This window comes from Trichosurus vulpecula, chromosome 2 (genome assembly GCF_011100635.1).
Source record: "Trichosurus vulpecula isolate mTriVul1 chromosome 2, mTriVul1.pri, whole genome shotgun sequence".
NCBI classification, from domain to species: Eukaryota; Metazoa; Chordata; class Mammalia; order Diprotodontia; family Phalangeridae; genus Trichosurus; species Trichosurus vulpecula.
Window position 1 is genome coordinate 145,124,326 of NC_050574.1, and position 16,025 is coordinate 145,140,350.

At 35.5% G+C, this 16,025-nt stretch overlaps 1 protein-coding gene across 2 annotated transcripts in view; it reads right to left on the reverse strand.

Moving 5' to 3' along the window:
• The window catches only part of DYNC2H1 (dynein cytoplasmic 2 heavy chain 1), a 414,726-nt gene that overhangs the window by 110,516 nt on the left and 288,185 nt on the right, over positions 1–16,025 (reverse strand). The gene's annotated exons all lie outside the window — the stretch shown is intronic.

A 16,025-nucleotide genomic window follows, 5' to 3' on the forward strand; every position in this document is an offset into this window, starting at 1 on the left:
AACCGTTTCCATGGTTATCTACAATAGCTGCCATGTATATATGCGAATTGGATATGTAGGATGGTGGGACAATGCATTAGAAAGTAGGATGGGTTTGGAGTTCCAAAACCTGGGGTTCCATTGAGGTTCAATAACTTCTTACCAGTAGTACCATGGGCAAGTCTCTCTATTTCTCTGGGACTCAGTTTCCTCATTCATCGAATGAGTGGTTTGGACTGGATGACCTCTAAGGTCACTTCCAGTGTTAAATTTATCCCCCATGAGCTCATGAAGTAGAACATAAATAAAGCTTTCCAGAGTGCAATCCAGACATTTCATTAACATTTCTTTTTTAAAAGATGAAATTGGATTATTTGTTTTATCACTCATTTGCCATTTTAATAATTTGTCTCAGAACTGTCCTTAATTTTATCTTGGTATAATTAGTATGAGCTTGAAGACAGTGATTATAGTATTTAACTATGTGAAACCTGATACAGCTCTACAGTGATTATTCTCTAAATATGTTCATATTCATGTATCTACTACTGTAATTGAGATATAGTTGGAATAATGTAGAGGCAAGGAGAAAGACATATTTTTGTAAGTCAATACATCAAAGACCAACATTTATGGTATGCAACATAGTTATTAGTTTTCTATTTTAACTTCATGAAAGATGTTGGTTGTTATTCATTTTTTTTAACACACCGTACATCACTTCCTGTTTTGCTAGGTTCTCATAGCAGCAAAATGTGTAATAAAAATGAGCCCCATTAATCTTTTGGAATGAATGCACTACTTAATTGTTAAACTTTCACAATCATACAGTTATAGTCAAGTTACTTTTGAAGTTTTTGATTGATTTTCTAATCTTAAAAACTGTGATGATGCAGTGTTTCATTTTCTTTTGTTTCTCTGATAAATTATTTTCATTTGCTTTAGCTGAACCTTATAACAGCAACTAATTTATCAGACTTGCTAGACCACAAAGCATCACCAGTTGGTAGTCAGAGGAAGTGCTATTTTAACTTTTGTAACATTTGCTATCACTTATTCTTGTTTTAAATTTGTCAAACATGACAGAAAACAAATAAGAATTTGAGTGAAACATTTATCAAGGAACAAGGGCTTCATTTTTTAAAAAATAAAAGTAAAATTATAACTTCAAGGAAAATATTTACCATTGAAAATAATTTATCATTTATATCATCAGAAATCATCTGAGATACCCCACTATAAACATCTTAAGTCATTAAAATAGAACTTGTACTACCTATAATTTAAAATATGTAATATTAATATTTGTAATTGATTCAATTCACAAATTTATTGCAATTAATCATGTTATATTACTCTCAATGCATAGTTATCTTTTAAAATTAAATAACAAAACTGCTAGTTTGTATACTATCTGTATTAAAAATGCCAATTTTCAACTTTTATCAATTGCAATGTTTTATCTGTTTATAGAGATAAGATTTTCATTAAAGAAACTCACCTATATCTAAAGTGTCTTAAGATTTATAAAACTATTTCTTCAGAAAATCCTGTGAGGTAGGTCTGAGTTAAGACTGGAAAAACTGTGTGGTACAATATAGTAGAGGAAATGGATAGTTGAGGCAAAGGATACTGAATTTTATCTGGTAGGTGATGTTTTGATCTACCTGTGATCTATAACACGAGTACTGCTACCCACACTGCAGATTCTAATCCATCTATGCCTGCCCATCCTGGGTGTAGTATTTGCCTATGTGTTTTCATCAATCCATCAGAAGGAGTCTACACAACATGTTCCAGAAAGTCCAGATCTTTTTACACTGCAAAGCTACCCACTGATTAATCCTTTGTTTTCATTAATTGAACAGTCTATTTTTTCCAGTCACATATTTTCTCTAATGACATCCTTTTATGCCACTTCTCTTGCACAACTGCTTATTGTAAATGCGTTGCGGCCTGCTCATGCCAATCATATGCCTTCTGGGTGACCTAAACTTCAAATCTTCAGAGATTGATAGAACAACAATCACAGTCATACAGAATTAAAGAGAAAATATAAAATATGAGCCTTTATTTCAGGGAGCAGCTGGTAGGCCATTAAAATCTATAAGCAATTTTCCTGTTTAAAAGATAGACACACAAGCACACACATACACACACACACACACACACACACACACACACACAAATGGTGGGCTGGCTTACGGGTTATCCATCCAATTGAAAATCATACTCTGGATAGCAAATATCCGTGATCCACTTGTTATTTTGTCATTGAATGATTATTTAGGGGGCTCTGCAATATTTCCAGCATTTTATGCAATCAGACTAATGAAATCTACACAGAAGAATACTTGAAGGATTCCACTATCTATTGGGAGTCCTTCTGCAATTTGAACTGTGCTGGAAATCCTCTTTCAAAATGACACACATTTTTAGTGAGCATACATCTGTTTCCTGCCTGACTTGATATTAACAATCAGTGACTGTAAAACAAAGTCATCCATGTTGTTACATCTTTCCAAGATTCTTATATGGTCATAGGGCTTCCATCCTTCTGACCCAAGATTCAGAATGATGAGGTAAAAATAAATGAGAGCTATGGAAGAAGGGGAATGAATAGCATGGCATAAACCTTGCCCAAGCACAAATTCCCAGAAAATTATAATGGATCATATAAAAGCTAATAACTATATATGGCAGCAAGAAATATTAAATCAAAATCAAAAGATGGAAAAAATCAGGGAAAAGTAAGCTATCTCACAGCAAATCAAATGACCTGAACAACAGGTCTAGGAGAAAAATAAGAATCACTGGAATACCTGAATACAAGAAAGAAAGAAAGAAAGAAAGAAAGACAGAAAAAGAAAGAATGGAGGGAGGAAAGAAGGAAGGAAGGAACAAAGAGCCTAGACATAACATTTCAAGAGATCTTAGAAGACAACTGCTCATATCTCTTAGAATCAGAGGAAAAAGTGGAAATAGAAGGAATCCACCAATTACTTCTGGAAAGAAATCCCAAAATGAAAGCTTCCAGGAATATCACAGCCAAAATATAGAACTCCCAAGTCAATCAATAAACATTTTTTGAGCTTCTACCATGTGTCAAGCACTGTGCAAAGTGCTGAGGATATAAAAGAAGGCAAAAGACAGACTCTACTTTGAAGGAGCTTACAATCCAGTGAAGGAGTTTACAATCTAATGAGCCAAAGAAAAAATACAGTAAATAGCCATAAAGAAAGAATTCAGGTACCAAGGAAACATAGGCGGAATCATATACCATTTAGGAGCCATCAACATAAAAGTAGAGGAGAATTTCAAATACAATATTCTACAAGTCAAAGGATATCGCTCAGTCAAAAATAACTTATTCAGCAAGAGTATAGTGCTACTGGGACAAAAATAGATTTTGAATAAGATAGAGGACTTCCAAGCATTTTTGCTAACAAAGGCCAGAGCTGTTTAGAAACTCTGAAGTTCAACATAAGAATGAAGAAAAATATAAAAAGGTAAAATGAATGAACAAGGGGCAGCTAGGTGGCTTGGTAAGTAGAGCACTGGCCCTGGAGTCAGGAGGACCTGAGTTCAAATCTGGTCTCAGACACCTGACACACTAACTAGCTGTGTGACCTTGGGCAAGTCACTTAACCCCAATTGCCCTGCCTTCCCCCCTCAAAAAAAATAAAATGAATGAACAACCAGAAAGGATTAAACAAGGATACACTGCTTACATACAAATGTGGGGAGATGATATACGTGTCCCTTCTGAACTCTATCAATAATCATCAGGGGTCATTAAGAGAGTCTACAACCTGAGAAGAATGGAAAGAGAAGAGAACAGGAATACACCTGCGAAGGGGAAGGCTAGGGGAAATTACCTCACATAAGCAGGTGTACAAGGTATCTATACAAACAATGAGGAGGGGGCAAGAGGAGCAACTGACATTTGAATCTCACTCTCATCTAAGCTGATAAAAGGAAGAAAGAATGCATATATACACAGACAGTTGGGTATGGACATCTATTTTGCTCAACAGGAAAAGGGAAAGGGGAGAAGGGGGAATCAGAAAGAGGGTACATTAAGGAAAAGATTAGTCATGAACAAAACAAACTCTAACTAAGGATGCACAAAAATATTTATGGTAAAGTGTGTGTGCTGTAAATAAAATTTTTAAAAATTATACCTCTTTTTGAGGAGAAAAAGAATGGGAATTTTAGACAGTATCCATCAACTGGTGAATGGCAAAACAAATTATGGTATATAAATATAATGTAATACTTATTGTGCTGTAACAAATGATGACATTGATGATTTCAGAGAAACTTGGGAAGACATGAACTGATGAAAATGAACTGAAGAGAATGAGGGTAACAATTTATATAATGACAAGATTGGGAAAACAAAAACTTTGAAAGAATTAGGAACTCTTCTGAGTGAAATGACCAACCATGATTGCAGAGACTAATGATGAAACACGCTACCCACTTCCTGAGAAAGAGGACAGCTCAAAGTGCAGAGTCATATATATATTTTTTGGGACATGGTCAATGCAGAAATCTTTTTTACTAGATTATATATACGTGTGTGTATGTATATGTATATATGTGAATGTGTATGTGTGTGTAACACAATTTTTTAATTAGTTCTTGATGGGGGCAGAAGGGTATAGAGTAGGAGAGAGAAAGGGTGAATTTTTGTTTATTGAAGAACAAAATTTCATTAAAAAGAAAAGATTTAGCTATAAAAAAAATCTTTAAAATCTTTCATCAATTTCTTATGTGTCCTCTAGTTTTATTATTAAACGACCTCAAGATGACCTGGCTTAACATGAGCCTGGTCAATTTTTTTTATAAATTTGTTTTTTCCCTTCATTGCTTTTTGCTATATATAACATGCTGAACAGAAATGTTTTTATAGTCTATAGTATTGCCCTTGGCTGTCAAACCTTTAGGTTTGGGACAGAGACCAAGTATTTGCTGGCTGAGACACTTTCTATTCTCTTTTGATTATCTATTATGTGTATTCTTCAGGAAATGGAAATGAATATGCTGAATACAGGGCTTGAAGATTTGGAAACCTATGTCATTGTCCTTTTAAGCCACATTTTTGGCATCAACAACTTAAACAGATCTAGCTGGAGTTTCCTCAATTTCACGCTGTATCTTCTCATCTTTTTTCTTCCTTCTTGTTTGTTATTGCTTTTAACATAATAAGTTTGATTATATACAGCTAGATGATTTAGAAATGACTTACATTTTTAATCAGTCTTTTACAATCTATTAAAATATAATCAATTTCATTATTCTAAAATGATTTGATGCTCACCATGTCTAATATATTTAAAAATTATTCTTGAAGAAAGTATGCACATTACATAGGTATTAGGCTGCTGGTTTGTCTCTAAGCCTTTGGGCTCTCTCACTTCTTACTCTTGAACAACAATAAAAAATGTCATTCCCCCCATGCTCACTTTTGCATTAATGTCACCAAAACAGTTAAGCAAAACCAACTTACAAAGTGACTGTTTGGTATCTTAAACAATATTCCATACCCATGATCTCCCACTTCTCTATTGAAAAGGGGGAAAGAAATGCAATTCCATAGTATTATATTTTAAAGGAATTATCATAATCACTATAACCCCAAATGGTGAAGTGTCCAATGAAAATAATGTTCTTTATTGCTTTTACACATACAATAAAAGCAACTCTCCTAACTTCCTTATCTGCCCCTTCTTAAAGAACCTGGGAGACAGACCTGAATTTAGCTGGAACTTCCTTTTGTCTTCTGGTTTCATTTGTGGCAAAAATGTCAAAATTGTTAAGCTTCAGTTCCTCTAGGAGTATGTTTACTCATTGGTCATGGAATAAAGACTCCACATTTAGAATCAGAACAGTTAAATTAAAGCTTGTAGAAGGTGTGATTCTTAGTTCTGGCCTCTTGTCTTTGTTACTACAGACTCAGGAAAGAACCACACAGAACCCAAGGACATTTTGTAGGGAGTGAACTCAAATCCATACCCATAAAAGGAATAATCAGCTGAAGGAACAGGAAATGTTTGTTGTCTAGAAAAGAGATGATTTAAATGTCTTCAATTATTTAGAGGGTTGTTCTGTAGAGGAAGGATTCTATTTATTCTGCTTAGGTTCCATGACAGTACTTGGAATAGAGATTCTGGGTTTGTGATAAAGTAAGTTTGGGGTTTATTATATAAGAAAAATCTTCCTAACAATTAGTGCTGTTCAAAAGTAAAACAGGTTGCCTTGGTAGAGAGCAAGTACTCTATCGGTGAAAGTCTTCAATCAGAGACTGAATGACCAATTGTTGGTAAAGGGGATTCCTTTTCAGAGATGAGTTGGAAAAGAACCTAGTTTTGAGAGTTCATTCCTAATCTAAGATTCTGTGATATAACTCCATTATCTGGGTTCAATATACCTTTTGTGGTAGCAACAATATCCTAACCCTTTTCCCCATGCAAGTTAGGGTAGTTTTTTAAACAGTCCTTGAGACTTGGTTAGTTCAAAGCACTAAAGTCTCAGGCCACTGACATAAATTCCCGGTTTCCTGAGTACAGTGCAACTATAAAGGATTCCAGACATGCTCTGATGCACTGCTGATGGAAAATAATGGGCAACTCAAGAAAGGAAGCTTCAACTCAGATGAATCATCTCAAGATATCTTCAATATATATTCTTGTAGAATACGCTTATCCTATTATGCCTAAGTAAATCTCATTTTTAAACTGATGATTGACCTATGAGCATCTTATTTTGTTCCAATTTCAAATATAAACTACCAAGGTAATGATCTGAGTCAGGTTCAGGTCAAAATACCCTTCTAATTTTCTTTCCCACTATTCCCAACCCCAATGATGTCAAACTCAAACAGAATCAAATCCCTTCTGCATACTGACTTAGAAAATCACAAATTAACATTATCTATGTTTTGTTGCATTTTTATTAATTTTTGTTAAATTTTTTAATTTAAATTTTAAATTGTTAAATTTGTTATATTTTAATTTGGCTTGCGCTGGAGCTTTGAGGCATGTGGGACTCCTGGTTGTATTTGATACCTCTGCCCTACACGATATGCTTCAGTCAAATTAGTTTAACTTACTGCCCCTGACTTTCCCACTTCCACATATTTGCTCTGAATATTGCCCCATAAGCAATGCATATATAGAGAGATATATATATAGAGAGGCGCACACACATATGTATGTATATATAAATACACACATACTCATGCATATGTAGAGAGATATATATAGAGAGGCACACACACACATATATGTATATATATATACACACATACTCATGCATATATAGATATATGTGTAGATACATATACACATACACACCAAAGGTCTGACTTCCTTCCTTACTAATTTTTTTAAAGTCAAATTAGATCTGCAAGTGGCTTGCAGACACATTATGCTCCATTACATGCATTATGACATTTAAATGAGAGGCTAATTAGGTTCTGAGGTTGTGGAAATGATGCTAAATAGAGACGGCATTCTAAAAACACTTAAGTTGATATGGATGAATATAATGTCTACAATAAGAGTAACATTATTAGACGAATATTCCAACAAACTGGGAATTGGTTTCACTACAGGTTCAGAGTTAGAGGGAAGGGTGAGGTTTTGCCATTTCCTTGTGCTCTGGAGCAGAAAATAAGCACTCTCTACAAACAGATTAGTCAAGGTAATAGAGGGAGGACGAAGACACTAAACTTTGGAGTCAGGAAGACCTGGATGTGAATTGTGCTTTCACTGGACAGCTCTGTAACCCTAGACAAGTTATTCAGCCTCTATGAGCCCCACTTTCCTCATTTTAAAAATTGGGACAAAAATCATACATACCTTGCAAATTTATTGTAAGGATCAAAGAAAGTGCTTTGTAATCCATATAGAGCTTTGAAAATGTGAGTTATCATGACATCATCTATCCCAAAGAAACTGGGGTAGAGAAAATATTTATAATCAAGAAAACTGCAAGGCATGTAATTAAAATAATTTTCTCCTTAGATGTGAAGTAAAATAAAATTATTAGTCTTTATCTAACTTAAGGTAACCAGGTTAAAGAAGTTATTTTAGGAAATTTTTTAGATAGAGAGGAAATTTTTATCACAACATAGATGCCTAGTCATTTTCTGAGGACCACTCTAGTTAAGTACAGGGAGGTACTCTACTAGTAGTGCTCTATGATAGTGAAATGTGAATTATAGAATCATTTGGAAGAGATCTAAAGGGACTCTTTTCTCAGAATCTCAGAGATGCAAATAACTTCAAGTTAGTGCAACTCCTACTTGAATATGAGACCCCCCCCCATCATGTCACCATCAATACCTTCTCTCCACTCATACAGCTACCACCTTAGCTCCCACACTTAGCACTTCTTGCCTAGATTATTACAACAACCTCGTGGTTGGTTTCCCTGCTTCTATTCTCCCCATTCCGGTCTATCCTCCACAAAGCTGCCAAAGCAATTTTCCTTAAGCACAGATCTGACTCTGACTCCAGATACCAATAAATTCCAGTGGTCACTTCTAGGATCAAGTATAACTCCTCTATTTGGCTTTTAAAGCCCTTTACAACTTCGCCCTAACTTGCCTTCCCAGTCTATACACATTTTCCCCTTCCTGCTCTCTGTAGTCTAACAGAACTGTTCCTTTATACATTTGCTAACACTCATGACAGGGAGGGAAGACTGTACAGATTGAAAAGCACTACAACTGTGGCAGCAGAGATGGTCAGAGATTGTTAGAATGTAGCCAATAGTCACTAAGCTCCCCTAGGGGTGGCCACCATCATCATCTGACACAGGCAGAGAAGAAGGCAGCAACCACAGGGAAATAAAAGCCTAAACAGAGGATATTCTTCACCTCTGTTGTGAAGGCAAGCAGCTGAATTGAAGGGTACCTTCTTTCTCCTCCTGGTTTTTCTCTCTTATATCCATCTAGAAAGAGATTCAACCCTTAGAGTCTTCAACTCCCTTTCTGCTGATTGTTCATGGCTGCAGGGAAGCTTCTATTAAGCCTGATTTACTTGAATTTTCAAAGTTTATTCTCCACTGTATTGTTCAATATGGGGGTGGCCAGGTGGCACAATGGATAAAGCGCCATGCGACCTAAGTTAAAATCCAGCCTCAGACACTCACTAGCTGTGTGACTCTGGACCAGTCACTTAACTCTGTTTGCCCCAGTTTCCTCATCTGTAAAATAAGCTGGAGAAAGAAATGGCAAACCACTCCAGTATCCTTGCCAAGTAAACCCCAAATGGGATCACAAAGAGTCACAAAGATATGACTGAACAACAATAACAAATTGTTGAATATGACTTCAGTTGTCATTCAAGTGTATAAAGGAGGTAGCTATAAGGATTTTTTATTATTTCACAGTATATATAAACTTTCATTTTGTACCGGCAGGGAAAAGACCATCTATAGATGTTTCATAAGCTACTTATTCAGTATTAATTTTATAACTCTTTAAATTCAACAGCGAAAAGAGGATTTCACGTGAATCTGGAGCCATTTTGCTTCCCTTATGACTAACCCAGCTTAAACTTAGTGAGGTAGAAAGCACTGCAGGTTCTTGGTCCTAAAATACCTTCCATTTCCCTAGTACTAAGGAGAATATGGAAGGAATGGGAATCAGCTAAGAGAAAAAGCCAGCCCCAAGTGGTGTGGTAGGTAAAGAACTCTCAGCTCTACCCCTTTCTGGTTAAGGAGGAGAGTACTAAAAGCTTTGTGACATTTAGAAGTTACAACTTCCTGAAACAGGAAGAAATAGTATTTATTTATCTTTTCCTCAGATTTTAAATTTATGTTAAGACCAATTTTGTAGATTTTTAACAGAGAAAGAGGATTTCTACAAGCAACCTGAGTCTAAGAAGCCAGTCAGCTGAAAACTGTTCTGAAGACCATACTCAGACCAGAGGGTCACAGCAGATGGTGCCTGAGAACCATATTGAGCCTTAAATGGACATTTTTTTTTACTGTTTACTTATACTCTTCGCATCTTTCATCGTAAGGTCTACTTACTAAAGGGGACTGGCCCCTTTGGTTTTGTCAATGCATGGATTAATTTCTCCCCTTTTTCCCCTCACATTGTTACCCATCATAAGCCCCAAAGTTATAAAATGTTTGTAATATCAATTAGTGATTCATTGAGGCAAATTTGTCTTTCAATAGAATCAAATGGGGAAATGTGAGAAATAAATTATTTCTCTAATATTTAATAAATAATTATTGAATCAGGACCAGGATTTTCCCCATTTTCTACTTCCTCATCCAGAAATCCATCAGTGTGGGAAAGCTCTCCTAAAGATTTACCCAGGCCAAGATCTAAAAAGGCAGTAAAAGAAATTCCAAGTTTGGATTAATGCTCACTGTGTTTGCTCAGAAAGGTCTGGGAAAATGTGGATTCTTCCTTCATACAGGTGATACGGCAATCAACAAGTTAAGATCTGGGTGATCCAAGAAACATACCCAAAGACTCTCATCTTATTATAGCCCTGCTCCCATTATAATACTTATTCTCTTGCTGACCAATCAGAGTTGATTTTCACCCTCAGGTGCACTCATTTTTCAGACTTAATAAATATCAAACGTTCAAGACATTCATTCTTTTTGGCTCCCAATGGGACAATGAGCCTGTTTTGTTGACTTTTCTAGATGTAGTTAAATAAAACCGATTTTAATTTACCCAGAAACTTAGTCTCTCATAACTTTTTAATCCTCACAGCACTTGGCTAATCCAAAGCTCTTTCCATTGCACTATAATAGGCTTGGATCTCTGTTATGCACTCCTTAAGACTCTTGTAAAAGCTGGTGTGCCTTACTAAAGGATACAGAATCACAAAATCAGAGTAATGCAATTTCAGAGTTGGAAGGGATCTCAGCAACAAGCTAGTCCAACCACTTGCTTTAAAAATAAATCATCTATGCTATATCCAACAACTGGAGATGGAGATTCAGTCAGAAAATTCATTCAATGGGCTACAGAGCTTTTCACTTACTACTACATTTTGAATGTTGACCCCGCTTTGATTTTATTTTCCCTCATCTCAAATCAACCTCTGAGTTATATTCATGTACCTACGAAGAAACTGTCTTATAGGAGGAAATCTAGGAATGGGAGTGATCTTGGGAATGGGGGTATGTGGGAATGTGATGTAGCTCCTTTGGCTAGAGATCAGTAGAGCTAGATAGAGGTAGATACAATAGAAGTGATTTTATCATAAGCATGGGAAGAAAGAGAAACTAGATGAGGCGTTAGGGGAAATAGATTGTGAACCTAGGAAAGAGGTTTGATGTAGTCAGGGTGCAGGACTTTGATTATCTCAACATCTGTTCAAGCCACAGCACTGCTCAAAACAAAGTAGCTGGCTTTGTTTTTGTTTGTTGCTGTTTTTAAATTTGCCTGAATGATAATTTCATCTTTCAAAAGGTGAAAGAATCATCCAAGAGGAATTCTGTTCTGAAGCTGATTGTCACCACTAGGGAGAAGTGGTTGCTGGAGTAGAAATGATGGAAGTTTAGACAGAATTGATTATCTAGTATTAGAGTTTTGTGCTTCAGGAAAGTCTGGATTAGTCTAGTCTTTATATTTATCTCAAGACTCTCATTTTTTTCTTCCTCAAAAAGTGCTGCATAAGGTTAGTTTATGCCCAGTAGTGAGGTCTCTGAAATAGAAGATATAAGCAGTTTTCCTCCCCCCTCAGGTTCCACTCCATTCATTCCACTTTTGGATAGCTCTAATTATTAGAATTTTTTTCTTTACAATAAGTCTAAATATTTTTTTTGTAACTTCTGCTTATTTGCATATAATTCTCCTCTCTGGTCAATCAACTGATAATTCAAGTATTAAGATATGCCAGGCGCTGCACCAGATATTGGGATACAAAGACAAATAAAGTCCCTTTCCTTAAGGTTTTTTCATGGGGCCAGAGCAAGGTGAGGTGAGCATGGGGATACAACTTATATACACATAAATAGGAATAAATTATATACAAATTGACTGCAACGTATTTTGGGAGGCTGGAGGGCCTAGCAGCTGGGGAAACAAGGAGAAACCTCATGTACCTAGGAGATGGCACTTGAGCTAAATCTGAAAGCAGCCAGGAATCATAAGATTGCAGATTTAGAACAGCCCTTGAAAGCCATCTAGTCCAAGCCCTTCATTTTACAGGTGAAGATTTTAAGAGGTGAAGGTGAGAAGGGAGTAAAATGCAGGCACTGAGGCAGGGGAGAGGGGCAGGGAGGGAATCAAAAGAAAGGAGACAGAATAGTGTGTGAAGAACCACAAGAAGAGTCGTTTGCTTAGACTGAAGAATGAGTAAAGGTAAGTGATGGTGATGAGGGCACAGTCTCCATCTCCAGACTGAGTATTTTCCCTAGTCATCACCTATTCATAAAATGCTCTCCCTTCTCAGCTCCATCTCCTGGCTTCCTCCATGTCTTAACTAAGTTCCCACATTCTGCAAGAAACTTCTCTTAGTCTTCCTTAATCTTAGGCCCTTCCCTCTGAGATACCCCCCAACGTATTCCATATTTACCTCATTTGTTCATGGTTATTTAGCACATTGTCCCTCGGATTAGACTTTTGAGCTCCTTAAGAGCATGGATTTTTTTTTTGTCCCTTTTGTTGTTGTTGTTTTTGTTGTTTTGGTATTCTCAATGCTTAGGATGGTGTCTGGCACATAGTAGGCCCTTAATAAATGATACCTGAGCGACTGACTAACTGAAATATGCAGAAGTAATGTAAAAAATACAGGGCCAGGGAAATTAATATTTAGAAAAGTGTTAAGGTACTGAATACATTATTTCATTGAGCTTTCTTACTTGTCAGAATTAGGATCTGCTCTGAAGACTTGATCAGAGCAGGTGCAATGGCTCAAAGGACTTTAGTTACTGAATATTAAAAGAAGAGTTCTCAAGTAGATGAGCTGTAAACTGAAGTTATCAGACCAGAAATACAATTTATGTTCTTGACTTCAATGGTTTTGGTCCCATTATTCACCCTCTTAGCAGAAGCCAGAGGGCTGAGAACCACATAATTTTGTTTAATTTCTTCCCATTTTAATTGGTAGGGATTTATGAAAATGAGTGAGCAGAATTACATGACATGAATAACATTTTTAAAATTCAGCACAACTGTTTTACTTTGTGTGCTCTTGTTGAAACAAAAGTATTTTTAAAATTCAATTCAAGAAATACTCAGTAAGAACCTACTAAATGCATGGCACTGAATATAAAAGGAAAAAAATAATATTGTCCCTCCCAGGGATGTACATCCCCTATTCAGGGGCCTACATTCTCCTAGGAAATATAGCATGTACAAAAATAAGTAAATATAAATTAATTTCAGAAATGATACTAACAACTGGAGGGATCAGGATAGACCTCATATAGGAAGTGGCACCTTAAGTGATCTTTTGAAGGAATGGATATTATGAGGTGAACTTGAGGAGGAAATCTTTCCAGACATAGCATCAAGAACTCTTGCAAAGGTATGAAGGTTGGAGATGGAATGTCATGTACAGAGAACACTTTCTAGGCCAGTTTGACTGAAAAGGAATACATATGAGAAACACAGTAATACGAAATAAGGCTGGGAATGTAGGTGCAAAGACCAGATTTCAGAGAGCATTAGATGTTAAGCTGGTGACTTTATAGTTTATCATAGAGGCAATGGAGAAAAAAATTTTTTAATTGGGGAAAGGGAAAAATTGTTTCAGTAATATTACAGTTGTGTAAAGAATGGACTGGAGAGGAAAGAGACTAGAAGCAAAAACACCAAACAGGAGATTTCAGAACATTAGTCTAACTGAGAGAAGATGAGGGATTGAACCAGAGTAAAAGCAGTGTGAGTACTGAGAAGGGAATATATGTGAAAGATGTGGGGGTATATTTTTCAGGGTTGCTATGTAGTTATAAATCAGGCAATATCATATGCTCCAAAGAATTAAAGTGGCAGAGCATCAAAGTGGTAATGGAAAGATGTTCACTGTGTGTGAACAGTCTATAATATATTACCAATAAAAACCACAGAAAAGAAATGACATAAAGAACACCATCGGAGAGATCTATAACCAGAAAAAGGGGTAGTAAGAGGCATGGAAAAACAATAAAGGGCCTACAGGCTCCCTTAGTATCTACACAATGTCATCAGATCCATAGGTGGACCGAACCCCTCAGGAGGACTTAAAGGGCGTTAACAGAGCACAAAGGCAAGAAGAGTCTTATAGCAAAGATGTGGATGTGTTATAATCTGTACCACCACAGGGAAGACCTATATTAGTGAGACCACAGATATATCAAAGTGGTCACAGGGTTTTTTTACACTTTTTTGCACCAAAGTTAATCCCACGATCCTTAATGGAGTTTAAGTGACTTAATGGCAATTCTCTTTAGCCACTAACATTTTTAAAATGTCCTTTGAATAACTGACATTTAACAAGCAGTGAGGCATTGTGACAAACCACATTTAAACGAACATGTTTTATGAGATGAAATAAAACACTAAAAAGTTAAAGTGAGTCATATTCTCAATTTCTAAACAAAATATAAGTTTCTACACTTCTACATGAAGTTAATATACTTGCATTATAAATATTTTTAATTTATGTCTTTTGGAAGAAATGCATATTCTAGGCACATATCTCCAACAATTTTAATTTATGTTGGCTATTTGTAAGATGAGGTTTTACTCAAGATTAAAAGTAAAATGTACAGGTGGTATGTACTATGTCAAGCATGTGAATCAGCATATTTTTCCAGGGAATATGATTTTGAAAGATTGAAATTCATACTGCAACTAGTGAATATATTAATTTTTAAATTCATTCTATTATCTTCATTCATTATAAAATATACCACGTCTTACAGTTAATGATAGCTAAGTACTAAATAATTCACACCTGGTATTAATCACTAGATTTTATGAATTTTTTTCAGTTGTCTTTGCCCCATGGAGATTCAATTTAAGCTTTAATAAATTAAGAAGCTTTGTTGTATTTTGCATAATTAAGGCATCTAAATTTCTATAGTTTCATTTGCTGCAGATGTTAATCAAAGAGAAAAACCAGACTGTACTTTTGGGGTTCTATGCAAATTTATGTTAAATCACTGAGAAGACTAAGGCAAAGGATAAGAGCTCTCTCATCTTTCTTCCTTCCATTTCTCAACTTAAGTACCTATCTATTCGCTCTTCTTCCTTAACTTGAGGCACTGAGATGGCAAGTTACCAGCTGAGCATCACATAGCCAGTATACACAAAAAGTAGGACTTGAACGCAGGTAGAGAGAAACCCTTTATCCAACACACAGCAATACCTCTCATTTGGAAATATTATTAGTTGAAAATCATGTGTACAGAGCACCAAACAGTAAAAATGTCATCCTTTTTTATATAACTATTTACTTAATTTTCCTACCAGTAACTGAATAACTGAAAGTACAGAAATCAATAAATACATAAATATTGATACTGACACTTTACAACTGTAGGGAAAGGAGCTTACTCTAAAATTACTTACTCACACCCAAAATTTACAGATAGTCAAATATCACATCTATTCATCCCTGGTAGGAAAGTCATACAATCACTGGGAACTGGGGCTGGTGAATGGAGTGTCAGTAGCAGGCTTTTTTAAAGCAAGCTATGCCAAATCTTTTTACTATGATAACCTGAAATCAAGTCTATATCAAATCCTTCAGAATTAGTTTATATGTGATATACACAAACTCAAAATTCACAGAAAAAATCAACTATTATATGATTGTTTTTGAATTTTGTTTCACTATTGATTTTATTCCAGAGAAAACCATTAAGCTAAATACAGAGTACAATAACAATCCTACTAAATATAGTTATTTGAAATTCAGAATTTATTTTAAAATAAGAAAACCTATTCCTACTTACTGATATTTCTACATGACCCTAAGTATTATCAAGATTCCAAACTATGAAGTGGAATGAACAATTTAATTTTATGCCATTATGTTTAATCATTATCATCTTTCTTCTTCTTTCAT